Consider the following 27,983-nt stretch of genomic DNA (forward strand, 5'->3'; position numbering starts at 1 on the left):
TATTATTTATTATTATTATTATTATTATTATTATTAGTAGTAGTAGTAGTAGTAGTAGTAGTAGTAGTAGTAGTAGTAGTAGTAGTTAGTAGCAGTGTTATTATTCTTATCACTGTCATTCATTTTCATTACTTTAATCAGTAGTCGTAGTAGTAGTAGTAGTAGTAGTAAGTAGTAGTAGTAGTAGTAGTAGTAGTAGTTGTTGTTGTTGTTGTTGTTGTTGTTGTTGTTCTTGTTGTTGTTTTATCATGTTAGATGCCATAAAATGATTCTCTCTCTCTCTCTCTCTCTCTTCTCCTCTCTCTCTCTCTACTCTCTCTCTCTCTCTCTCTCTCTTCTCTCTCTCTCTCTCTCTCTCTCTCTCTCTCTCTCTCTCTCTCTCTCTCTCTCTTCTCGTGTGTGTTGTGTGTGTGTGTGTGTGTGTGTGTGTGTGTGTGTGTGTGTGTAAGCTCAGCTGAGGAGGCTGAACAAATAAACACAACCTAGAGAGAGAGAGAGAGAGAGAGAGAGAGTGAGAGAGAGAGAGAGAGAGAGAGAGAGAGAGAGAGAGAGAGGGAGAGAGAATCCATCATGCTTAGCATTTTGTTCCAATGAATTTTCATACAAACCCTTTTGCACTCCCCACGTGAGGGTCAGTGAGGGGAGTGAGGGAGAGACGGAAAGAAAGGAAGATGGCTGGGAGCAGTGGAGCGCTAAAGCAGAATATCATTTTTTTTTTTTTTTTTTTTTTTTTTTGTTCTTCATGAATACTACAGTGATTTTGTGGTGAACGTGAAGAATTAGAAAAGTCAGTTGTTTGTAGGAAGAAAGAAAATGCATTTTTAAAGGAGATATTTTTTTAGATTTGTCAATAGGGTTTTATTTTTACTGACGGGTTGACTTCCTGTCTTTTACTTTTATGTACGCTTTCCACCCCTCCATTTTGTACTTTTGGGAAAAATGCAAATCTTGCCATTGAAAAAATAATCATATCAGATATTTACTCTTACTATGGTTGTGAAAATTACTTCACACAAACGCTCTCTCTCTCTCTCTCTCTCTCTCCTCGTCTCTCTCACTCTCTCTCTCTCTCTCTCTCTCTCTCTCTCTCTCCAATAATCCCTCAACACAACATTTCAACAATTTGTCAGAGAATGAGACCAATAAAGAACAGAGGCAGAAGGAAAACTTGGAACGCAACTTGAAAATCGGCAATAATGACACGACATAACTCTGGGAGAAATATATCTATTGAACCAAAACGAAGGAGAAAGAAACGAACTTGTAACCCTTTCCTTTCCAAACACGAAGGGGGTAAGATTTGTCACTAAGGCGGCCGCGGGCAATAAATTCTTCGCTGGTCAGGAGAAGCCGATTTCTGGGATAATCCTCGTGCGGTGTTCGCCTGACGTCCCCTGCAGGTCCTCAGGATACGTGCGAGGCGTCCACAAGGGGCAAAGAAAGCCTCGGCCTCGTCGGGAGATAGAAGACCGAACAACAGGCGCGGTGAGTTTGACAAAGGGCGAAGATGTGATGGGAATACCTTTCCTCTTCCTCTTCCTCTTATTTTTTTTTCCAGTTCTGTTTTTTTTTTTTTCCATCATTTTCTTCATCATATTCTCATTTTCTTCTTCTTCTTCTTCTCTTCTTCTTCTTCTTCTTCTTCTTACTACTACTACTACTACTACTACTACTACTACTACTACTACTACTACTACTACTACTGCCTTCTCTCTCTCAAAGCAGCAGAGATAGCGGTGGTAGCAGTGATGGTGAAAATGATTGCTTGTGATGAGAATGTGATGATTGATGGTGGTGGTGGTGATGACAGTAGCAGTATTGATAGTGGTACTAGATGTAGTAGCTGTTGTTGTCATAGTAGCCGTTGTTGTTAATGATGATGATCTTGTTGCTTTTTTTGTATGTTTTGTATTATTATTATTATTATTATTATTATTATTATTATTATTATTATTATTATTATTATTATTATCATTATTATTATTATTTTATTTATTATATTATTATTATTGTTATTATTAGGAGTAGTAGTAGTGATAGTAGTAATAGTAGTGATAGTAATAGTAGTAGTAGTAGTAGTAGTAGTAGTAGTAGTAGTAGTAGTAGTAGTAGTAGTAGTAGTATAAGGAGTAATAATAACAGTGCTAGTAATGCTGCTATTGAAGTTCCAACTACACAAAAAACATGAAAAAATAAGGGAAGCTACAAGAAGCCATCAGTCACTGAATGAAACCTATCTATCTATTTCCATTTATCATCACCATCCATAAATTTGTTCTAATCTTTTAAAGCTCCGTAATGACTCAAGCATTAACAATATAATTACTGGCAGAGACCCGTATTTTTAAACCTCTCTCCCTCTTCCCTCTGTCTATCCCCGTAAAATCCTCTTTTGCTCTACAAGTAAGAGACAGAATGAATGGAGAAGAAGAAAGGAAGTTTGAAAGGATGAAAATAGAGACCTAAGTTTTTAGTTTACCAATTACAATTGTATATATATATATATATATATATATATATATATATATATATATATATATATATTTTTTTTTTTGCTATTATATTCTATCACATAAATTTGTAGTCTGTAAATGAGTAGAAATAAATATTTCGACCATAACTATCATGTTTCAGCATATTTTCAAATGAGAGAGAGAGAGAGAGAGAGAGAGAGAGAGAGAGAGAGAGAGAGAGAGAGAGAGAGAGAGAGAGAGAGAGAGAGAGTGTGTGTGTGTGTGTGTGTGTGTGTGTGTGTGTTGTTTGTCTGTTGCTGTTGTTGTTGTTGTTGTTATAGTTATTATTATTATTATTATTATTATTATTATTATTATTATTATTATTATTATTATTATTATTATTATTATTATTAGCATTATTGTCATCATTATCATCATATCGTTTTTATTTGTTGTCAGTAGTGGTGGTGGTGGTGGTGGTTGAAACAACGTAATTTTCATAGGTAAAATAATTACACACGTAACTGCTTGGAAAAGACAAACAATTGCTCTATTTCAAAGGGCAGCAACACAGGTCACTTGGCACACTGAAGCGGGCAGAGGATACTTTTAACTCGCATCCATTTTATACTTTTTCTTATCTTTTTTTTTTTTCAGAAGTGACAATGCAGTGAGTTTCCTCCTGTCTTCTCGCTCCTTCAGGAAACCCAGATTATTATATATACTTTAAATTTCATGAAAAGATAGCTGGGAAATATAATAAAAAAATTAAAAAAACAACAGGAAAAGATCATAGTGGAAAACTCGAGAGAACTAGGAAAGAAATTTAAACAAAAGGAAGAAACGAAAAGCAGCGGGAAAAATACCGAGGAAGACGTGTGTGTGTGTGTGTGTGTGTGTGTGTGTGTGTGTGTGTGTGTGTGTGTGTGTGTGTGTGTGTGTGTGTGAGGATAAGATAGTCTCTTTCTCTCTCTCTCTCTCTCTCTCTCTCTCTCTCTCTCTCTCTCTCTCTCTCTCTCTCTCTCTCTCTCTCTCTCTCTCTCTCTCTCTCTCTCTGTGTGTGTGTGTGTGTGTGTGTGTGTGTGTGTGTGTGGGTGTGTGTGTGTGTAGGCTACATTCCCTGTGATGGCCTTTCATTTAACTTCTTTTCACTTTATTCTAAATCGAAAGTCGGAGGGAGGGAGAGAGACTGGCAGATAGTAGAGAGCACAAGAGTGGGTACACACAAGGCGGCGTTGCTCCCCATTCGAGTCTCCAGGCCATAAGGGATTAAGTGGTCATGTTAGCTGGGATTTACACCCCCGAACACTTCCATTTGGCGCCGCGTCCAGGATTTATACCGAGGCGAGAAGCGGAGTAAGGGGAGCAGGGGAGAGGCGGAACGAGGATGAGGATGGCCGGGAGCAAGATGGAACAGAAATGAAGGTGGAGATGAGAGTGAGAATAATGGTAGGGTAGAAATAGGGATGGAGCTGATTTAGGAATGAAAATGACGGTTAGAAGTGTAATAGGAATGAAAGTGGGAGTGAAACAGCTATAAAGGTGGAGATAAGGATAGGGAGTGGGGAATGAAGGTGGAAAGGGAGTGGAAATGAAAATAGAAGTTGGGCGTGGAAGGGGAGTGAATGTTGGACGTCAATAAAAGTGGAATGGGAGTGGGAATGAAGACGGGACTAAGGATGGAGGTGAGGGGAGAGTAAAGATGGAGGTGGAATAGGAATGAGAGTGGAAGTGGGGGTTGGCGTTGTATCATTAACAAGCGCGATCCACCCAACTCCACCAGCACCACTGACCTGCGCCGCTCCACCAAATTCATCATTATTAAACAACGAAAAGTGATTTTAGTGAGAACATATATGTGGACAGGGATAAAGAAAACAAAGGAATAGGAGAAACAGGAATATTAAAATACTTAGGTGTGTCAGAGAGAGAGAGAAAGAGATTGTAGGTTAACGATGTTTTCTTGCCATCCTTTACCAGAGAAGGGGAGGGTAGACAGTGGTGGGGAGACAAGGTGCTAATAGGTGCGAGGAGGGTTATAGGTTCGCTTCACACGAGATCCATTACTTTTTATCTATTTTTGTTTTTCGTAAGGTTCACCTGCAACATGACGCACAGATAAGTAACACCAAGGATAACAACACTGTCCGTGCCTTAGGTGAGGTACGGATGCCGCACAGAGAAGAAATCGTCCGTTTGCAGTGCTTTATAGAGGTCCATAGTGCTCTAGACTGCACGCGTTCCCAGGTTACTGGTGCATGCGACGAGCGAATGAATCTCTGCCGCTCGGGAATACGGTCGCGCGGGCACTGTGTGAACGGTCTACTCGTAATTAGAGTTTATTGATTTCATTAGTTTTGCCGTATGAATAAAAGGGAGGGAAAAAAAATAGCGGCTGTGTGAAGCGAGTCTAAATCTCAGCTATTACCAGTGTGTCTCTCCACCATCCTGTATCCTTCCCTCCCTTTCCCTTCCCTTCTCTTTCGTTACATTCCTTTCCTTTCCTCTTCCTTTTCTTCCATTCTGTTCCTTTCTTTTTCCCTTCCCTTATCTTCCCATCCCTTCCCTTTCCTTCCATTCCCTTTTCTTCCCTTTCCTTCCCTTCCCTTCCACTCCCCTTTCTTCCCTTTCCTTCCCTTCTCTTTCTTTTCCTTCCGTTTCCTTCGCTTTCCTTCCCTTCGCTTCCCTTCCCTTCCCTTCCCTTCCCTATCCCGCCACCGCCGCTCCCTGCCGGCCTAATTGCCCTTGATTACAGGGTGCGGAGACCAGTCCATTAGCTGCAAATTTTAATCTTGGGACAGCATGATGAGGCACGTGATAACCTTTTTTTATATTCTGTAATAGTTTTCGGTGCAATTTATGGCGGGGTTTGGGGGGTGGGGGAGGGGGGCTGGGCAAACTGCATCGCTACAGCCTAAATATTATGCGTATAATTATACTGTAATAAATCTGAGGGGCCTCATTTTTTACTCACAATTAACATTATTTTAAACAAGAGCTGGACAAGATTAATGGTTGTCATAATAGTTCTCATAATAGTTCCAAGGATGTTTATTACACCAACAAATCAGGTTGATAAAAAAAAAGTATTTCTAATCTCTTAAACGACCGACAGTATAATCTTTTCATCTCCTTTGGTATCGTGCTCATGACAACAAACTCAATGTAATTACGTATTTAATTGTTTGTTTGTGCATTGTTAACTTTCACTTTCCCCCACTTTTTTTTTTTCTAATATCTTTTATCTTTCCTCCTCTTCAACATGAGTATTTTGTATTGTTTCATTTTTTTTCATCCTAAGGAAATTAAATCGGAGTTTGTGTGTGTGTGTGTGTGTGTGTGTGTGTGTGTGTGTGTGTTTACTTAAAGTTGTATTTATGCAGTTGTAATATGCAGGGCCTGAGCTACACTCTTGTGATCCTGTCTCCATTCTTCCTTGTGTGTGTGTGTGTGTGTGTGTGTGTGTGTGTGTGTGTGTGTGTGTGTGTGTGTGTGTCATTCCAACATTGATTTTAACCGCTGTGACCTGACCTGACCTGACCTGACCTGAACAAATAAGTGGTGCTGTTAGTAGACCGAAGAAAGGAGAGGGCAGCATGGAGACATGTCTGCTGTAGGGCCAAACAGGCGAGTGAATTACTCCCGTCAGGCTATTAGGGAAGCAGCAGGGGGCGTATTGTTAGCGGAGGCAGATAGTGTCCGGCACTGGGGCGCGAAGGGAAAGGAAGGAAGTGGGAAGTGGAGGGGGGAAAGAAGGAACTTGAAGAGGAAGTAAACATTAGTATCGAGTATCTTATTGACACACTAATGAAAGACAATAACATCCAACACTCTCGCACAACAACCGCTCAAGCCTCTTTCTTTCGATCTGACCCTGAACTGCGTGTTTGGAAACTGTTAACCACAAGTGTTTATAAAGGCCCTTCATGGTATATACCCTTGAATTTCTGCTTGTTGTTGTGGTGAGGCGCCAAATGAGTGAAAGTTAAGAGGTATCTCGAGTCAGGCCAAGGGTGATACGGAATGCGTTATTTGGGTGAAACGAAGTCAGCGGGTGACGCTTGTGATGTACAGAGCCAAGCAGTTGATGATTTATCTCAAGTCAAAGAAGCGTATTTTCAAACGTTTTGATATCTAATCTCGACAGCTTTCCACAGGTTCTAGTAAAAGCTAATAGTTTTTTTTTTTTTTTTTTCCAAGGGTGTTTACATGATTCTAGTGATAGATTACCAATGATTCTCCACCATCAGTCGGAAAATTAACAGTGGAGACCTAACTTGTCCTCCCTGTGGCTTAAGGAAAGAGTGCTAATGAAAGCCATATATTCATCGATTCTCCAACTGCACTTTTGGCTTCCTATCCTTTGTCTGCCGTAATCCATATATGTACTTGATATTGAGGATTTCATTATTGATTCTGTTTTTGTCTTCCCTAGACTTGTTTCTTATTTTCTCCTTTCCTACCTTTCTTCCTTTTTCTTCCCGTCCATGCCTTCTATTATGTCGCATCCTTTCCTTACCGTTATTTCTTTTTTGCTTCCCTTCACTCGTTTTTTTCTCCTTATTTATTTTTTTCGTTTTTAAATTCTCTCTCTCTCTCTCTCTCTCTCTCTCTCTCTCTCTCTCTCTCTCTCTCTCTCTCTCTCTCTCTCTCTCTCTCTCTCTCTCTCTCTCCTGTTCATGTAATAAGTATTAATAAGTAGTTGGTAGTACTTTAAGAGACTGCCACGTGTAAACCTGACGACTTCTTGCAGCTTTCCTTATTTTCTGATGTTCTCAAGCTCTACATATGCATCAATGTCACGTACTATTCATGTAATAAATAATAGTGATGGGTGTTATCCTTAATTGGTCCTGGAACAAGTGGTAACGTGTGCCGTGGTGGTTCACTGGTTCTTTACTAATGTGTATTTTGTTGTGAAGAACATCATAAAAACCTTTCTAAGCACTGTGTTAGTAGCCTTGTATATAATCCTTATCACCCGCCATGCACGTCAGATTGTTTAATGTGCTTTCAGATGTGTGATAGTCCAGAAGTGTAACGATCTGACGTGTGAACAAGACCACTACCACCTCATTACCAACAATCTAACCTGTCACTGCTTGCTGCGAGGAAAGGTTCTCAGACTGGAAGCTGCCGAGAACAACGGTAGGTCTGTATTATCTTTTGCTATGTTAGAGAATGTTAGAGGATGCTCGTGAGTGTGGATTCATACATGCAAACACCTTTTCTCGGGTATTCTGCTTTACGAGGAATATCTGCATGATTAATCACCGTCAGCTATTTCGTAAAAGCTCCTAAACCATCTTGTGCTGGTGAGATTGACGTGTTAATTTTCGCCTTTACTAAATTAAGCAATCCTTTTGTAGGCATTTATATTTCTTAACCATTCACTCTTAACACATCATGCGTGGACACATCTTGCATTATTTCTCTTATTACTCATCCATGTTGGTTGTTGAAAGCATTAGTGCATTTTAGTTCCTAATTCTTTGGGAACTGGCACTCAAGTGGGCTCTCTCTCTCTCTCTCTCTCTCTCTCTCTCTCTCTCTCTCTCTCTCTCTCTCTCTCTCTCTCTCTCTCTCTCTCTCTTTGCCAATGGCTCTCTGACATAAAAGAAATAGTTCATCGTATGCCCATCAAGGATTAAAAAAAAAAAAGTTTATCGTCTCTAACTAAATGCTTGACGTTAAACAAATAAATAGCTGAGTGGTAGTTAGTTAGATGGCTTGAAGCTGAGTTCGAAGCAGTGTTCGAAACAAGCAAAACCACGATACACAGGAAAGCCGACAGACGAGGCCGTGGAAGGGAGAGCAGCGGACGAGCAGCTGTGCGCTCGTGGTTCCTGGCTTGTGGTTCCTCGGCATTTTCTTACAGGTTTGTGATTTATATATACATGTTGAGCATGGCGTGGTTGGTGATTTAAGTGAGGAGTACCTCTGGACTCTGTGTGGAAGAAAGGGGGGTGATATGTTCGACCAGTTTTCAAAATAGGTGGTTATTCATGCATGTGGAGGAAAGTTAGTCCACATTTGCTGTAGGGATCATTTGTGTGGCAGTATGTGAGATGAGCTTCTCAGTTGTGTAGATAATTGTCGTCTGAATCATAGTTCACCTACAAGAGATTAAAAAAGGAGACGCGTAAATGGCAATTAGAACCGATGAAAACGAGTCATTCGGAATGGGAACTACTACTACAATACCTCAGTAGTTTGTTGGTCCCTAGGCTCGCAAAAGTCAATACATACTTTGATTTAAATCCATGTATAGCTCAAATTCATACGGCATTACAGATAACCAGGATATTAGGTTTAATGGTCAGTAAGAGTCCACGTGGCAGCAGGGAATGTGACGTCACGAGACTAACTGTCCGGCGAGGTGATTCACTGTTGTGTGTGTGTGTGCTGATTTATTACTAGGTTTCTGTGATTAATTTCATCGGGAACAATATAGTAAAACTTTCGCATCTTACCACAGTTTTACATTACAGTTTCCGCGGTCATCTGTTCACCCGGGTTCTGTATCCCTCACCCCTCGCTCGTTCATTCCTCGAATTTTCATTTATTAAAAGGTTTATCAGATATACGAACATCCCCGATATGTTTTCTATGGTGTGAAAATATACATCAGCTTTTCAATATTTTGTTATCTGCTTGGAAATTGAAGATCACGCCGCCTGTTGTTCCATAATTACCATGAAAGAAAAGTACACCCTATACTTTCTTAACCAACTGAATATCACACTTCATTCTGCAGAAAAAACGAGCCGTATTGATGTGCAGGCTGGACCATTAAGACTCAACAGTCGTGGCGTGAAAGGACAATTGTAAAGACTCCGGGAGAGGACGAGAGTGTGAGGTGGTCATAACATGCAGGTAAGGAGACCATGTATTGCTGCTTTTTTGTCCAACACATTCTCATCTGCCTCATCGGTAACCACTGTATTTGTCAAAGTTGTGTGTGCGCGAGTACCAGGAACCATTCCTCACATCTTACCTTTGCGTCTCAATCCCCCCCCCGCGACTCCCCCTTCACCTGAAAGTTAAGCGTGACGCCGTGACACACTTGCTTTCATCCGGATCGCGACTTGCATTTGTTACCTTCTACCATTCATCTGTTTCTTTAGCATCCCTCCTTTCTTCCCTTTCTTTTCATTGTTCTCTTCCCTTCACCTACCCTTTTCGTCCCAGCAACACATTTCACCTTTCCCTTCCCCTTCACTCACTACACGCAATTTCACTCTTTCCCTTCCCCATTATCTTACCAAGCCTTAATTAAGCATGCAGTGCCCACTTCACTCACGGTCTCACCTCTCATCCTCACCTTCACTGTAAGGCTGCATTTACACCACACGAATCGAATTGATTCAATTCGTGAAGAATCAACATGATTCATGATTAGTCTTGATTCGGCCACACTAATTTAAATGTTACCATATACACCAAGTGAATCGAGTCAATTCAAATCATGCTGATTCATGTCAATTCAGTCATGATTCGGGTGAGCACATTTTTTTCATTGGTCACGACCATTCTGCCAAGAAGTGAGCATCATATTTTCAGATGACCTGATCAGCTGAGTACCAGAGAAAAGTCTCACATATGATCCTTGTGATTCTGTGCACTGAGAGCAGAATGGAATCCAGTCAAGTCAATATGCATCTTAAATTGTTGTGTTCATTTTAAAGAAAAATAAAAAATAAAAATCTCTGGATTGTTTACCAAATGTGGGAATGTCAATTAAAGCTCCCAAATTCAGGTCTCCTACAAAGTATTAAATTCATGCACCCATACTCTTGCTTGATGCCTACAACTATGCTGCCTCAACTGCAGCGACACTGTTATTTCATTGAGAGCACCTACATTCATACTCATCAAAGGCAGCCTACACACTACTGCCTATTAATTCTGACAATTTGACTGTGGGAAAAATACCAACTCAAAATTACTCAAGTCAAGTGTTTCCCTATAAACTAAGCCGAATCAATTTGCTTGGTATAAAAACAGCCTTAGTGTCACCCTCACATGTGGTCCTAGCACGCCATGTGCATAGAGTGACTATAACCTCTCAGGTGCTTTTGCCTTGTCCACTAGATTTCCCCACACACATCCACTGTGCCTGGGAGTGCTCGCTGCTCCATCTTTGGGGGACAATGGTGGACAGGTGTCTTGCTGCCATGAACACGCGCTCTTTGTCAAGGTCTTTCCTTCCCATTTCTCTTCCCTGTCCCAGCCTTTCTCCTTTTATTTCAACTGTTTTATTTTACATCATCTGAGTCTCTTGTTTCCCACCTGCCTTTCTTGTCTGTTCCTTCCTTCTCCTTTCTCTCCTCTTCACTTTCCTTTCTTTCCATTCCTTTTCTTTTGTGTTGGTTCACATTCCATCTCCTTGCTTGGTGGTGTTGGCCAGTTATATGGAAGAGAATATCACCCAGTCTTTAAGGAACTCATATAAAGTGAGATTCAAGACTGTGTGTGTGTGTGATCTGAACTGAATTTATTGTATAGCTCAGACTTGTATAATAAGTATTTAAATAACAGTGATTATCCAAATAACACACTACTGATGATAGTTTAGCTGTCCAAGTAAACTAACATCAAAACAACAAAAATAAGAAACACACCACAGATGATAGTTAAATTGTTATAGTAATCTAGGTAGTAGCTGTATACAAGGATCAAACGGCAAAAAACTTGTAACAAGCAGTTTGGTGAACAAATAACTCATCTGAACATACATAAAACGGACCTCAAAACAATGAAACATCTTGAAGAACCTGATATTTGTACTTTGCACTGACAAAACATATTTAAAGTATGTTGGCCTTCTTGTAAAGTAAACTGGTATATACAAAACCCTATAACTTCACAATATTCCCATTAGTGCAAGCAAAAAGAACATGATACTCATCCCCTACAGCTCCAACATCATACTTATTACAAATAGGCTCTTCTCTGCTCTCACCATGGCACCTACCAACATTAACAGGCAACTTATTATTAAGAGCTCTAAATTTTGTTAACCAAATGCAACTGGTCTTGTTAAACTTTACAATAGCCTTCATGCCAAATTTGATTTAAATATCTTATAGTCTATACATAAGATTTTTGTCACTAAGTTGCTCTGCCAGGTTGCTACCCACTGATCCCTTATTATCAACTCACAGCTTTCTTAACCCATGTTACATTAGGAACATCTTGCAACAACCATAACCATGACATTCCACACTCATTAAGGATGTTTTTGATAGATGCTAACCAATGCAAAGTATAGCTCCCTAACCTGTCTAGATACAACAAACACGGATACATTACAAAACACAATTTAGCATCTATGCCAGAAATCATTCTAACACAATATCCTATCATTTTACACTTAATATAAATGTTAAGTGGAAATACACCAAGTTCCCCATAAACCATGTCATTGCAAGTATTTCTATGAATACACAATTTCTCAAAAACTTTATATGTAACAGCTCTGTCTCTCTTACAATATATAATGTTCCCATATTTCACAAGCATAAGTCATTACTGGCAGCACCATGGCATTAAACAATTCATTTTGCATATCAACTAGTAGGTCAAACTTTCTACATTTTCCTACCATAGAATAAAGAGCCCTTGCTGCTTGTTCTTTTGACATTCAGCTGTCTTTTGCAAAACCTGCCATTGTAATTAAATACAGTAAAACCTTCATAAACCAAACTATATGAGGTGAGGTGGCTGATGACTTATCCAAAAGTTTGGTTTATCCGACAATATACATTTTTGGCCAGCTTCTGTGTACATAAACATGTACATTTATTGTTAATGGTATTTGCAGCATATTTGTTAGCACATTATAAGCCCCAAGATAGATATTTACAGCATGTTTTGTTATTACACACTGTACACAGCTCACTAACTGGTCACTTAAAGAGTTCACTTAACATTACAAAACTACACACTTAGTGTTCACTTAAGAGCTCACTTAACTGTACACAACACACTGGTAACATAAGAGCTAACCATTATGCAGTGTACTATTAGTGTACTTTAGCTTGCCACACAAGTTGCCACGAGGACACTCTGGTTTTCTGATATTTGGCTTATTCGGGTTTAGTTTAGGGAGGTTTTAATTGTAATCCTCTACAACCAGATTCAAAATCATAATTATTTTGGTGAATTCTTCCCCTGCTGAACACAACTATATTTTTATTTATCACAATCAAGTTTTAACTTCCATTCACTACAGGTGTCAAATAAAGCTAACTGCTTTCTCCATTCCCTCTACACTGTCACAAAATCTGCCACACCTTGAATGGACTTCATCCTCTGAACAGACTATAGGTTGTCTCCAACTGTCTCTATTTGGATATCCCTCTCATGAAAGTACCTTCACATTTACTGACACTCTCTCATATAGATAAATTTTCATTATGATATATCAATATCACTAAAGTCTGAGTAACTTTTAGTACTCAAGTTGTAAGTCATAAAGCAATTTTTTTCATCTACTAATTGCTTTTTTTTGTCCATTTAGATTTGGAACTGGCTGCCTGCCAGCTGATTCTAGTCTCCAACAGCTGTCTCAGTCAATCGAACCAGCTCTTTTGACTGTAAGCTTGTGTGGTTATTAATAAAAACACCCAGTGCTTGAGACGACGAACAAATTATGAAAGAGAGAGAGGGGAGAGAAATAAATAAGAATACTAAAGAAAAGGGGATAGTGAAATATATAGGAATACTATATAAGAATACTAAGAAAAATTATATTTTCAGAAACTTCACCTAACTGGACTTTGTGACAGCCAACTGGAACTTTGTGGAAGACATCCATCTCCTCCCACACCTTATCTGGCTGCCATATAACAGGTAAAAAACACCCATCAATTTGGGAGTCCCAAACTATATAAACTAATAGTTGACCAGTAGTGTCAACTTCAGTGTTCTGAATGTGTTTGGCACAAAACAATAAAATGCAGTACTTTCTTGGTTCTCCTCAGATATAGTGCTTTCATAGCACCACACAGTCTGACTCTGCTAAACTAGACGTTTTGATGTTGTTACTCTTGCAAGGAAGAAAGTACTGCTAATTAATTATATACACACTAGTGTAGGAGAGTTAGAGACATCATCTTCACTCAGCAAGATTTGCTAGTGTAGTTTGTAAGACTCCCACATTGAGAAGTGTTCATTTTACCTGCACCACAGCAAGAAGAGGCACAGGTATGGGAGGAGAGTCTTCTTGCAGAAAGAAAGTGGATGGCGGTGAATGGAGAAGGATACTGTAATCCTCCTTAAGTGAGATATTGCACAGGAGATTGGCAAGTGCTAGTACAGTAAAACCTCCCTAAACTGAAATTGAAGCCGAATATTGGATAACTCGAACACCGTTATCAACCTCCTCAACCAGTCTGCCACCTCCACTCCATCCCCAATCACACCAGAGCAACCAGCCAACATCTTTGATTTAGACTCCGAGTGACAAGCAGAAGTACACTAGTAGTATAGTGCATAATGTTGTTTGTTATGTTAGCTCTCTCATGTGACCAGTATGTTGTGTACAGTTAAGTGTGTAGTTGTGTAATGTTAAATGAACTCTTGAGTGACCAGCTAGTGTGTTGTGCACATTTAATAAAGAAATGTTGTAAATATCAATCTTTTGGCTTATGTTGTAATAATGTGCTAATAGTAAATAACAATAAACGTACTAGTAAATAACAATAAACGTACATGTTTACACATAACATAGAAACCAGCAGAAAACTGAACATTGAATAAACCGTCAGCCACCTCACCCCACATATAGTTGAGTTTATGGAGGTTTTATTGTACTATCAATAAATCACTAAACAAAGATGTCTATTTCTTTTCATTTCCAACTACGTTGTAGGATGGAATAAGCAAGTGGATTTCCATGGTGCCCTCTCCATGGGATCAGCAGGTGAAGCGGTGCTCCAGTGACACTTAACAGCAGCCAGGAAAAGAATAATCGTGTTCAGAATATTACATTTAACCATCTAAAAGGTGCAGAAGTGAAATTAAATAGCAATTTAGTTATGAAGCTTATGTGAGCCACCACCACCAAACCAAATAAAAAAATTAAATCATAAAAAAATAAAAAAATAAAAGGAAAAAAGTTCACTTCTACACCTTAAATGATTAACAATTCCAAACAAAATGATTAACAATTCCAAACAAAGTCATTCTCTTCCTGGCTGCCACTGAATGCCATCCCGCACCACCACACCCGCCAATGCCATAAAGTGCACACACAGCCCCTGTCCTCACTCCCTCTAGCACACTGTCCCTTCTCACATGATGACTGACCAACACTATTGCTGCTACAACCACAGGCACACTGAACATATCTTCTTGGAGGTATATTAGTCTTGGAGGAATAAGGTCTTCATTTTCTTGCAATGATGAAATCTGCCAGATAAAGGTTGACATAAAAAATGGTAATAATGGAAGAAATTAAATGTTATTACATAGACAGCACTGCATTGCAGGATTGTACACCACAGCATATCACACCCTGCACACACAAAAACACACCACCCCCACCCTTACAGCACCACACCAATCCACTGCCATCCTCACCTGCATTCATTTTAACAGGCATGAAATCAATTTTATATAAACTCTCTCTCTCTCTCTCTCTCTCTCTCTCTCTCTCTCTCTCTCTCTCTCTCTCTATATATATATATATATATATATAAAGAACTGGTCAATAAAACCCCAGTATTTCATGAGTACCTGATCCATCCTCCATGAACACTGAAATACCCCTAAGAATACACCACCATGCTTCCTCCTCCTCACACTCCATGCAGCGAGTGTGGCGTGCATCTCCTGCTCTTGGTCCCACTCATGGCCAGCATCATGCCCTCGATACAGGTTCTGAAGAGTAAAGGCAGGTAGGTCAGTAACAAAACTTAATTGGATACCCTTCTGCTAGTTGTGATACACATTTAAATCTCCTTAGAATATGCAAAAAATCAAGGACAATTCTGTCAATTTGAACAGACTTAAAATGTAAAGGTTTCCTTTGATGGGTTAATTATAATGCATCTTTGTAACAAGGAAGGAGCACACAGAGCAAATATGAACTGTTTTACCTTAATATAATAATAATAATAATAATAATATAAAAAGCTGTGCTTGCCAACAAAGATTTTTTTCATTGTGACTTCTTGGCAAGAAAACATGTTTTATACAATTAATATTCTGTAAATGCTTAACTTGTAGCATCTACACAACACAAAGCACTTCATTACCTAAAAAAAATGTCCAGTAAGTTTTAGAGTATCACGATCAACAGGCTCCTGATACCCTCTTAAGTAATATATTTTGTTTACCAGATTCCCTCATTTTTTTAATTCACTGGCACAAGATATGTTCAGTTGATGAGGCAATGCAGTCTCTATAAATAAATGATTGGTGCTACCAGGATAAACACACTGGTAAAAATGTGATCACAATACTGCCACCTCATCCTGTGCATGGTGTGTTTACTACCATGGTTTGTCACGTTCCCATGCATTCCCTCATGCCGCCTCCATCATTTGCTTTGATGACAAATTTCACTCAATTAAATGATGCAGAATCTTGGTTCTTCATAGCATTAAATGGCAAATAATGATCACGCACTTCATTACCTACATAACGCAAACTATAACAAATAACTGTTCACATAAATAAATGCAACATTCATTCAGATTGCAGTTAATACCAATAAGAAATATTCTATTATGATTACATTACAAGCTGCACTAGGGACGTGGGCAGGCACAAGTAGGATATATTATTTCCATGACTGGACTGCAACATGTTCAGCTGAGTATGTTTGCTGTGTCACAATTTGGTGGCCTGGGAGAGTTTCACTGACACAGTTCCTTTAATGATGCCACTCACACCCATCAGCTCCTATGTATTTGTATTAATACTTGTTTGCAAAAGTTACCATGGCATCCCAGGCACAGCTTTACGGATGTTACTAAATGTCAACTTTTAACTGGGGTGAAGAAAGACCACAAATGTTTTGATCTAGTGATGACTTTTCTTCAATTCATGGTTTGGCTGTATTTGGAGAGAGAGAGAGAGAGAGAGAGAGAGAGAGAGAGAGAGAGAGAGAGAGAGAGAGAGAGAGAGAGAGAGAGAGAGAGAGAGAGAGAGAGAGAGAGAGAGAGAGAGAGAGAGAGAGAGAAGAAAACATGCATGACACCACACTTCTATCCTCCACAAAGCTCACTGAATATTGACAACAGTCACACAAAGGACACTTCACAAAGCTCATTGAATATCAACAGCAGTCACACAAAGGACAAAGTTCACTGTGATGCAAAAAAGGCCATGTTCATTGCATATAGCCTTGACAAATTTTCTGGCTCACTGCTTTTATCAGTCATCAATGATCATGATTTTAAGGCCACTGTTAATCCGTAGCACTTTTTCTATTTAGAAAATAATAATTGCACCTAGAATTACAAAACTACGAAAATTATATGTGATATAATATCTTCATTTACAATTACTCTAAACCTGCCACATGGATATAATCCATCCAGTAACTAAACCTGCATTCTGACAACTCATACACATCCACATAATCATAAATGCAATAATAAATGACTTTCATAAACTAGCAAATTCCATTAACCACATTTTGATCACTATGCTTTAGAATATCCCTGGCCATCTGTCCAGCAACCCAGGGTCGAAGCATGGTGGCAGAGTGTGGCAGGGCAGGGCGGGGAGGGGCAGGGTGAAGAGGGACAGGGTAGGAGGGGTAACACAAGCTATAGGTCCTATGCAGTTGCTGACATTTAGGTTCCCCCTTTCAAGAGGAAGAACTCTATGCATCATGTCTGTATCTGAGTGTGCTCTTAAAATAAATAAATAAAAATGCAAGTAAATAAATAAATAAATAAATAAATAAATAAACAAATAATAAAAACACCACTGGAACAGACCAATGACAAGCTTTTAAATGAAAACAAACTAGCTCATGTTTGGTGTTGCACTTCCCTCAGGTATTCTGATGACCACGTCTTGAGTTTGACAAACTGACACTCGACACCCGAGAGCAGTGAACTCTTATCACTCAGCCTTAAAGTGCTAAAGAGAGAGACATGTGCAGGAGACATTTTGGCACACATGAACTGTTCCCATTTATTGCAAGCATATATAATCTGTATGTATAGTGCTTACTGTATTTGATGGCTCATAAGATGCAACTTTCCTCAAAAAAAAAAAAAAAAAAAAAAAAAAAAAAAAAAAAAATCTCAGGAAATGAGCCTGCATCCTATGAGGCCAAGGTTCAGCACTGAGGCAGTGGTTGGTGGTAAGTCTATGGCAACAGAGGCTCTAAAATCAAACCCCAGACATCTTCGCACACGTAAACAAAGTGATGATTGGTACTACACCACAAAACAACTCTTTCTTTCAAGGTAACAATATATAATAGGTCATACTTATCGGTAATTCGCAAAGAATGATAGCAGTCAGGAAGAATTTGCCTAAGTGACCATGCACCACGCACTGCATGTGCCAAAACAAACACATGGTCGGTTACGCGCCAAACCCGGTGACACGGGCATGCTTCACTGCGTTCTTTACAGTGTGATACCGTTACTCCTTGAGGTAAGACACACTCTCATACAATTAAAATTGCACCTATCTTTTAACATTCTTATGAACAAACTTTATTACCCCTGTAGTCTCTCACAGTGGCTGCCGATGCCATATGCCAAGTACATGTTTACATATCACAACAGGTTTGGTACGTAGGCTATTAGCAAATATTAAAGTTTTTAAATGCAAAATATTGGGATTTAATAATGATCTAAATGCATGCGAGTCTTCCAATGTCAGGTGAAATCCTTCACTTCATATTCTGAGCTTAAATCTGCTCATTTATCTTTCTTTTTATTTCAATGTCTGCCAAAACTTGGTGCGTCTTATGAGCCCATGTGTCTTACAAGCCATCAAATATATAGCACGTATAAGTATATACCTCATACAGTAAATATTATAGCACATTTTTAAAGTGCTGAAAGAACCTTGCCTCATTTTGCAGCATCAATGATAAAAATTATTCTGGGAAGAGCTATTTAGTTTTCCTTTATCAAGTCACTAGTTATGCCTCTGCTGCTGCTTTGTACTTTTTCCTCTGTACTGAAGGCTCATCTGTCTCTTCTCTATCACTATACTGGTACACTATTCCATTAACTGAATCACCTCAGTATCTTTTTACTAAACAGTACCTTATTCTCTCACTATCACCATAACCTTCCATCTTCCCTCCATACTCAAGTAGCTTCATGTACCTAAGCTACCACTAAATACATCTGAATCTCAAAACCTGTACATTATCTGGGCCTTTGTTGGGAATATTTAGTTTTCTTGATCTGTGTTGCCTCCACACCCTTGAGCCTTATATATAGATAAGACAACCATGTTAACCTTAATCAAGCACTCCCCCTCTAACACCTGAACCCAGTCACTTCCATGTGCTCTGTAAGACTCTATTAGGAAAGCTGTATAAAACACCAGCCATTACATTCCACAATCATTTCATCCTGCAAAGTTACTGTGGTTTAATTTAAATCACAAGTTTACCTTTATTTCCCTCTTTTATTTCATTTTTAGCCACTATTCGACCTTCACCTCAGCTGTTTCTATCTATCCTGCTCGCACTTACAATATCCCCTCGTAGACCTTGCCTGCCACAGAGTCTCCTATCTTAAATACTACTCACTCACTCATATCATCTTTACTTGCACAATGAAGTACAATCACTGGTGTTCTTCCAATCTGATGACAGTTGCACTCGAGTGATGCCTTGCCACACACTTGCACAGAATCAGCTGCAATCACCACCAAGTACAGTAAAATCCCTCTTATCCGGCATCAACGGGACCGCCAACATGTTGGATACTTGAATATTGCCGGATACTTGAATAGAAGTGAAATTATGTCCACAATCACCACCCTACACTCACGCATCTTACCATAACAAAGATCAGCTGATCTTAATCAGCAGCTGATCTGATCAGCTGCTTAAGTGTAAGCACAACACGCTTCCTCATTTCTACAACTTTAGGCATGATGAAGGCGTCAGGCAATAAACAGTGCATACGCGGGACTGAGTCACTGAGTAAACACAGTGCAGTGGGCTGCGGATGGCGCAAAGCAGTGCGCTCTGGTGGCGAAGGGACAAAGTATGTCTCGCGCGGGAATTTTAATAGATTTTATGAGTACACATTGATTTTTTATTGATTTTAAGGCTCGGGGAAAAATGTGCCGGATACTTGAAGCTGCCGGATACTTGAATGCCGGATAAGAGGGATTTTACTGTATGTTAAAAATAATAACTGTTAATTAAATCGACATTCACCATCACCAATGAATGCCCTGCCTGCCTCCTTGTTTGTACAGCCACACACCACCCATAATGCCACACACCTCTCACTCAGCATGGTGACATGCTAGTCAGGGATGCTCTCCTCTGATGAATGCCCTATCTTATCACATTAGGGTATGAGGCAGCAGTTTGCAATATAGAAGAGGTGAGTATAATGAGTGGCCATGCCTTGTATTGACGGGGATGCAGGAAAAATTTATCCAATGGCCCGTTCCCATAATGAGATGAACTGCTACATATACTGTTACAATGGGTGAATGTTGAAGCCATGCATTAATAGCTTTTTTTTCTTTTCAGCACTACATTTCATTGCTTGGGCATTGGCAAAAGGTGAAGATTGCAGAGCATCAGTGTCGTCTCTTATCATCCATACTTTCTCACTGATGGGAAAAGAGTGGTAAATGAACTATTAGAATTATTATTAGCAAAAGTGATCGAGAGTCTGACTTTCCTCATTTTGAAAACTGCTAGCAATTTAAGGGAACAATTCTGAGGTAGGTGCACTACAGGTATATTTAAACTATCATCACTACAAGCCATCTCAAGTATTATTACTAATGGAAACAATTTTATATTTCCCATAGTGCCAGTTAAGTGACAAGTGATGACCATGAGATGCCAACTCCCTCTGTCACTAGAGCCAGTCTGACCTGGTCCACAATCCCCCCTTCTGGAAACAATTCAAATGTGGAAAAGAAGATGCATTGAAAAGTCCCTAAACATGGTGGCTTGAACAAATTACTGAAGAATACTGACTGCCATATTATTAATATCCCCCTTCCCCATCCTGTTCCCATCTTCACTCACAGGGCTGGAATAGGTAAGAACAGGCCCGTCCCCTTCCTGTGCCCAGGGATGATGACAGTGGTCAAGATTATTGTTGGTAGTCATTTCAAACCAATAATTCTTAGAAGTGAGACAAAGAATACATTCTTCACTTACATTTTCACTAATATACGAGTACATTATATAATGTAAAATAATGCATAAAATTGATGATCTACAGGTAAATATTAAATGAAAAATTCAGAGAGGTGTTGATGACCATGAAGATCACTCATGGGGGTCTAAGACTGGCTGGGCCTGCCAGTCTGAGTTGCCACTTAAGCCATGCTGGGTGATTTATGCATTCATATATACCATTGTCTAATGTTTCCCAGTCACTTCAGTGGGCCTTTTTTTATTATAGTCTTGTTGCCCTTGGCCACTGCCCTTCCTAAAAAAATCACGCTTTGCCCCACACACTGCAGGCAAGAGATGATCACTTCTATGGGCAGAGTGTGTGTGCACATGTGCATGTGTGTTCTTTGAGGAGCTGCACAAAACTGTCTGATATGATTCTCTCTCTCTCTCTCTCTCTCTGGCAACTCATACCAGGCCTGGCAGGGGAAGGCTGCACTGCTGCAGGGTATGTTTACAATATGGGAACACCAACGTTTCCAGAAACATTACAAACAAACCCCTTTAAGCAATGTCTGTAATGTTTTTTAAAATTTTCACTATTAAAAATGCATTTTCCTCTATAAAAACAGATAATCGCAATGTTTAAAAAAAAATTATGAAGGAAAGGCAAAGGTGTCCTGTCTCTCACCTTGTTGAGTCAACACTTTCTACCGCTTCCTGCCACTGTCGCTGCAATTTTAACACACCCACGAGGATGGGGGAGATTAATACTATTGCAAATGGCGAAGGAAAGGGGAAGGGGGATATTAATACTATGGTCATTGACGATGTCATACTGTCTTTCACCAGTGAACACCGTTACACAGACACCATTCACATACTATTGTAATGTCATAATGATACTAAACATGAGGGTAAATGTGATAACTCAAGACTAACATTTACACCTGAATAAAGGAAATTCCCTGCTGACATAACAAAGTAATACATGCTTGCTGCAGTAGTGAACATGAGTACCTGACAGCAATAATAAGTATCTGATAGCAACAGTAAATAGTCTTACCTCACTGTTTTATGTATACTATAACATCCTTTAGTCTTGCCAGAGTTCTACACCCATCATGATGAAGTGAAGGAACTCAGTACCCACTGCACATAAATGGAGGAGCTGGCTCAGCACTCACTGAAGTCTGGTAGGCTGCCTGGCACACACTTCATCTGATGACATAGACTACAATTACTACAGAAATAAAATATAACAATTTTCAATTGACAATTTTCCTGTAAAAAAAAAAATTAAATAAGACATACTAACAAAAGAAAGGGCTTGAGTTTGAGGTAACACATGCATCTTCCCATTTCCTTGAAGACTACACCATTCCCGTAATCAATAGTGCCTCACTGTGGTAACATAATACTAGGCAAAAGTTTTGTAAACCAATAAACCTGACACTTGGCTATAGGGACAAACAAACAAACAAACAAACAAACAAACACACACACACACACACACACACACACAGTCAATCAGTACTAGAAAGCAAGATATTCTTTCTCACATGCACATTAAAACTTCATTCAGTAACTTTTACAACTTGTATATAATCTACTTGTTTACGCAGGTCAGTTCACAGCATCAATTTAAAACAGGACAAAGTACCTAGATAGTGGTCTGTGAGTACCTAGTTTGTTTGTGTTTTGTTGCAGATACTCTCCAGCCTCACAGCAGTTGTCCATGGGTCACCTGCATCCATGCATCCAAACAAGTGGAACATATTGTTCTTTATGCAGAAAAAGTATCACTTCCTTGCCAAGTGTTGTCTGGTGAATGAAAAACTTGTCTAATTTACTATTATTTGACGAATCAAGATCTTCAACATGTCATTGCTCTATTAATTTCTCAGAATTCTTTAACTCTTTCACAGTCTAACATGGCTTTTCTTACCCTTCTCATCAGGCAGATTCTCATTCTTAGTAATCTGATCCCTATATATACCCACCACAAATCATTTATAATGCTGACAGCAATTTTTTAAAGATTTATTTGTTTTTTGGGAAGCACGCTCACTCGATCCTGTGACAACTTTTGCAAGTGACACACCCACACATGTGATGGATAGGCAGGCACTAATCTTCCCTGGTGAAGGTGCATTCGCTCATGCATGTATACGTCACATCTGCTGCACAACCGTGAAATTAGTCACAGTGATTGGTTCTTTTGTTTAAGAATGCAGCTGCTGGAGAAAAAAAAAAAAAAAAAAAAAAAAAAAAAAAAAAAAAATAGCCAATCACAGGATTTTATTTCATCCTAAGGAGAGAAATGAAGTTCAATCTGAAATATATGAATTAGTTTAATTATTTCCAGTGCATTGCCAGATTTTACAAAGATAGATAAGGTAATGACGTCATCATTTCTTGGCCTTGCCAGTTAGGTTATGTTAGGTTAGGCTAGTTAGATTAGATTAGTTTAGTTAGGTTACATTATGTTGGTTGGGTTATGTTAGTTTGATTTGGCTGGTCAAGTTGGTTAGTTTAGTTAGGTCAGATTAGTTTGGTTAGGATAGGTTAGTATGTTAGGTTTGTTGTGGTGCATGACGGCCAGCTGGCAGCCACAGGCAAGCACTGGCCAGTCCTCTTGGGGGAACATTGCCAGTGAGTATTACTGCGCTGGAACCTATATTTGTAAGGGCAAAACTATTTTTTCTGGTAGATTTCAGTCTGTTTTATATTAATCCCCTTCGTTTTTATTGCAAAACTTTAGTTTCAGGTTGGGGATCAGGAAGGGGTGTAAAAAATAAAAAATAATGATTTGTGGGAAAAAAACAACATGCAGATTAAATAAATTTTAAGATTTACACCATAATCCCTCTATCCTCCCACTCTACCTGGGGGGGGGGGTTGCGCTATCCTGGCCCCGCACCAAGGATATTAACCTAACCTAACCTAGCTGTCGGGTTGCGCCTTCCTCGACCCTCTTCAGGGATACTAATCTAATTTAACCTAACCTATCCTACAGGATCAGGGCTAGGGAATATTTTGGGGAAGTGCCCGTGTCTATTTTGAAAACTGGACTTCCCATGGAAACTCAGTTTCTTAAAATCCAGTAAGGTATGCAAAAATCACATTCCCAATGTTGTAGAGTTTGATGGTGTAAATCTAAAATCATACCGCAGATTAATTCAAAGCAGACTGAAAACTATCAGGGAAAGTTTGGTCCGAAATAGAGATTGATGCAAATTCTCACCGCCATACTAAAACACATTGATTTTCAGCTGCAAATTTGAAAAGTTGATATTTCTGCCAGAGACGTGTGCTCAGCAAGCGCACAGGCGGCCTGCAGAAAGATCAGACTGCTCTAAGAGGGAGGGAGCCATCGTTATCCTGTCTGCCTGGAGACGTGACCCAGGACTTACCGGTGTGGTGCAGACCCTCATCACTGCTATGTAACACTTCCAGTGGTGGTCAGTGCCGGGGAAGCCTTGAAGTGCTGCGTGGCCCGAAGCTTTACCTCCATGACTTCCTTGGACCTGTTGCATTTTGAATCGCTTCTCTTCATCTAGATAATTATTTCTTATTGGCCAGCACTTGACCAAAAATGTTTTCATGTGCCTCACTTTCTCTATTCGTCTCTGTCTCTTGTTAGTCCTAGCACTGACAGCGCGGTGGCAGTCAACCAGGGAACATTAGTAGAATCCTTGCAGTCAAGTGTCAATTCAGCTCAGTCAGCTGGCGCCGCTCAGCATGCTGGGAGAGTAGAGACAGATGAAGGGGGCCAAGCGCACCAGTGTCATATTTCTGTTCTTTATATTGATACCTTTCCTTACCATTCTTATTTTGATTAATGTGATCTTTGACCTCTTTTATTTTCTCGTGTATATCTATAGTGTAATGTAGTGCTTACCCTCCAGGACCCATTAATCCATGAGGACATTGCCACTTAGTATTTACTCACCATTTATTTCAGTATTATCATTCAAAGGGAGCGCGGTTTTATAAGGATATACATATGACATACATTCTTTCATTCTAGTGAAGTATTGTGCAGCTTAGCATTTCAGCTTCAGAATATTTCATTGGGCTCAGTATAACTTAAGAAGACTTCTGTTGCTGCTGCTTACATTACTCATGCTGCTGCTGCTTATACTATTACTGCTGTTGTTGCTACAACAACAACAACAACAACAACAACAACAACAACAACAACTACTACTACTACTACTACTACTACTACTACTACTACTTCTACTACTACTACTACTACTACTACCACCACTAATACTGCATCATGAAACTCCCCAGGACAGTTGAACCTTAAGTACATAGCTACCTCTTTCTTTTATATTCTTACTGCCTTACCAGAATCCTTCGATATTTACCCCTCCCTTTTATTTATTTATTTATTTTTATTTTTTTTGGGGGGAGGGTTGAGGGAGGAGGGAACAACAACTAAGATTTCTCGTTCTATTATTCTCTACTCTTTACCAACCTCCTCTAACTTATATATATATATATATATATATATATATATATATATATATATATATATATATATATATATATATATATATATATATATATATGAAAAAAAGTGAAAGAAAAGAAATTGAGATGAGGATGATGAGAATTTTAATTTTTACTCGGGGTTTTTCTTATACATAAACATAAACAAGTACTATGATAATGACAACAATGAATTTAATGAATGGGTGTAATTGTGTCGTTGTTTGTGTGCTGTTTCCCTGCTGTGGTCCTTCGTTGTTAAGGCTCCCTCCGACCACTGTAAGAAAAATGGTTTGCGTGGGCTCAAAGAGGAAAAGAGAATAGGCAGTTAATTTTGTCTCTTTCTCTTCATAAATCAAGAAACAGTCACACTTTGGTTTTCATTAACAGAAATTTACCTTTCTAAGCTTGTTTTTCTCATCCTCATGAGAATCAGGGAGGTGGGATATGCTGATCCTCATGCTCTTCCGGAACATAAGCTCACGGGCTTTCATTTCCTGTCTAATTCTTTTTGGCAACTGTCTCTTTTCAACCTGCAAATTATTGAATGAATTTAATATGAAAACTGCTTGTAAGCAATATATGATTTATCATGAACTAAAATACCAGAATGAGCTGCACTATCTTTTGGGCAGCTTGTCAGAAATTTATTATATCTCAAACAAAACATCATGTATTGATTTGGTGATGGGGCAACTTATTATTGTAATTCAAATTTAAATGAGAGAGAGAGAGAGAGAGAGAGAGAGAGAGAGAGAGAGAGAGAGAGAGAGAGAGAGAGAGAGAGAGAGAGAGAGAGAGAGAGAGAGAGAGAGAGAGAGAGAGAGAGCATGGAACATGGACAAGTTGTGATGAGAGACGCCCAGTTACCATAAGTTTTATGTAAATCCAAAGTTAACCTTCCCCACTTTTTTTTTTTTATGTAGGAAGGACACCGGCCAAGGGCAATAAAAATCCAATGAAAAATAAAAAAGCCCTCTGAAATGCCAGTCCCATAAAAGGGTCAAAGCAGTAGTAAAAAAATGATGAATAAGTGTCTTGAAACCTCCTTCTTGAAGGAATTCAAGTCATTGGAAGATGGAAATACAGAAGCAAGCAGGGAGTTCCAGAGTCGACCAGAGAAAGGGATGAATGACTGAGACTACTGGTTAACTCTTGCGTTAGAGAGGTGGACAGAATAGGGGTGAGAGAAAGAAGAAAGTCTTTTGCAGCGAGGCTGCGGGAGGAGGGGAGGCATGCAGTTAGCGAGATCAGAAGAGCCGTTAGCATGAAAATAGCGGTACAAGACAGCTAGAGATGCAACATTGCGGCGGTGAGAGAGAGACTGAAGACAGTCAGTTAGAGGAGAAGAGTTGATGAGACAAAAAGCTTTTGATACCACCCTGTCTAGAAGAGGAGTATGAGTGGAACTCCCCCAGACATGTGAAGCATACTCCATACATGGACGGATAAGACCCTTGTACAGAGTTAGCTGCTAGGGGGGTGAGAAAAACTGGTGGAGACTTCTCAGAATGCTTAATTCTTAATGCATTGAATAATACCAAGTTTGCTCTGCCCCAATCAGAAATTTTAGAAAGATCAGAAGTCAAGCGTTCTGTGGCTTCCCTGCGTGCTATGTTTACCTCCTGAAGGGTTGGACGTCTATGAAAAGACGTGGAAAAGTGCAGGGTGGTATCATCAGCGTAGGAGTGGATAGGACAAGAGGTTTGGTTTAGATCATTAATGAATAATAAGAAGAGAGTGGGTGACAGGACATAACCCTGAGAAACACCACTGTTAATAGATTTAGGAAAAAAACCGTGACCGTCTACCACAACAGCAATAGAACGGTCAGAAAGGAAACTTGAGATGAAGTTACAGAGAGAAGGATAGAAGCCGTAGGAGGATTGTTTGGAAATCAAAACTCTGTGCCAGACCCTATCAAAAGCTTTTGATATGCACCAGGCAACAGCAAAAGTTTCACCAAAATCTCTAAAAGAGGATGACCAAGACTCAGTAAGGAAAGCCAGAAGATCACCAGTAGAGCGGCCTTGGCGGAACCCGTACTGGCGATCAGATAGAAGGCTGTGAAGTGATATATGTTTAAGAATCTTCCTGTTGAGGATAGATTCAAAAACTTTAGATAGGCAGGAAATTAAAGCAATAGGACGGTAGTTTGAGGGATTAGAACGGTCACCCTTTTTAGGAACAGGTTGAATGTAGGCAAACTTCCAGCAAGAAGGAAAGGTAGATGTTGACAGAGAGAGCTGAAAGAGTTTGACTAGGCAAGTTGCAAGCACGGAGGCACAGTTTCGGAGAACAATAGGAGGGACCCCCATCGGGGCCATAAGCCTTCTGAGGGTTTAGGCCAACGGGGGCATGGAAAACATTGCGAAGAATTTTAATAGGTGGCATGAAGTAGTCAGAGGGTGGAGGAGAAGGAGGAACAAGCCCAAAATCGTCCAAGGTAGAGTTTTTAGCAAAGGTTTGAGCGAAGAGTTCAGCTTTAGAAATAGATGTGATAGCAGTGGTGCCATCTGGATGAAATAGAGGAGGGAAAGAAGAAGAAGCAAAGTTATTGTAGATATTTTTGGCTAAATGCCAGAAGTCACGAGGGGAGTTAGATCTTGAAAGGTTTTGACACTTTCTATTAATGAAGGAGTTTTTGGCTAGTTGGAGAACAGACTTGGCATGGTTCCGGGCAGAAATATAAAGTGCATGAGATTCTGGTG

General features: G+C 39.5%; 2 long non-coding RNA genes across 3 annotated transcripts; one reads left to right on the forward strand and one right to left on the reverse strand.

The window, feature by feature from the left end:
- Positions 1-1,330: 1,330 nt before the first annotated feature.
- On the forward strand, positions 1,331-14,302 carry LOC135094163 (uncharacterized). Of its 2 annotated transcripts, none has more exons than XR_010263649.1 (6): positions 1,331-1,485; positions 7,474-7,608; positions 8,239-8,334; positions 9,214-9,332; positions 12,982-13,057; positions 13,221-14,302. It is a non-coding gene; the product is annotated as an uncharacterized LOC135094163 (long non-coding RNA). The 2 variants fall into 2 exon arrangements; XR_010263647.1 differs by having other exon boundaries at positions 7,474-7,604.
- LOC135094170 (uncharacterized) lies at positions 10,936-24,526 on the reverse strand. Its single transcript, XR_010263651.1, has 4 exons — positions 24,186-24,526; positions 21,836-21,990; positions 15,201-15,344; positions 10,936-14,873 (listed from the first exon to the last, which is right to left on the reverse strand). It is a non-coding gene; the product is annotated as an uncharacterized LOC135094170 (long non-coding RNA).
- Between the last annotated feature and the right edge of the window lie 3,457 nt (positions 24,527-27,983).

This window comes from Scylla paramamosain, chromosome 3 (genome assembly GCF_035594125.1).
Source record: "Scylla paramamosain isolate STU-SP2022 chromosome 3, ASM3559412v1, whole genome shotgun sequence".
Lineage (NCBI taxonomy): Eukaryota > Metazoa > Arthropoda > Malacostraca > Decapoda > Portunidae > Scylla > Scylla paramamosain.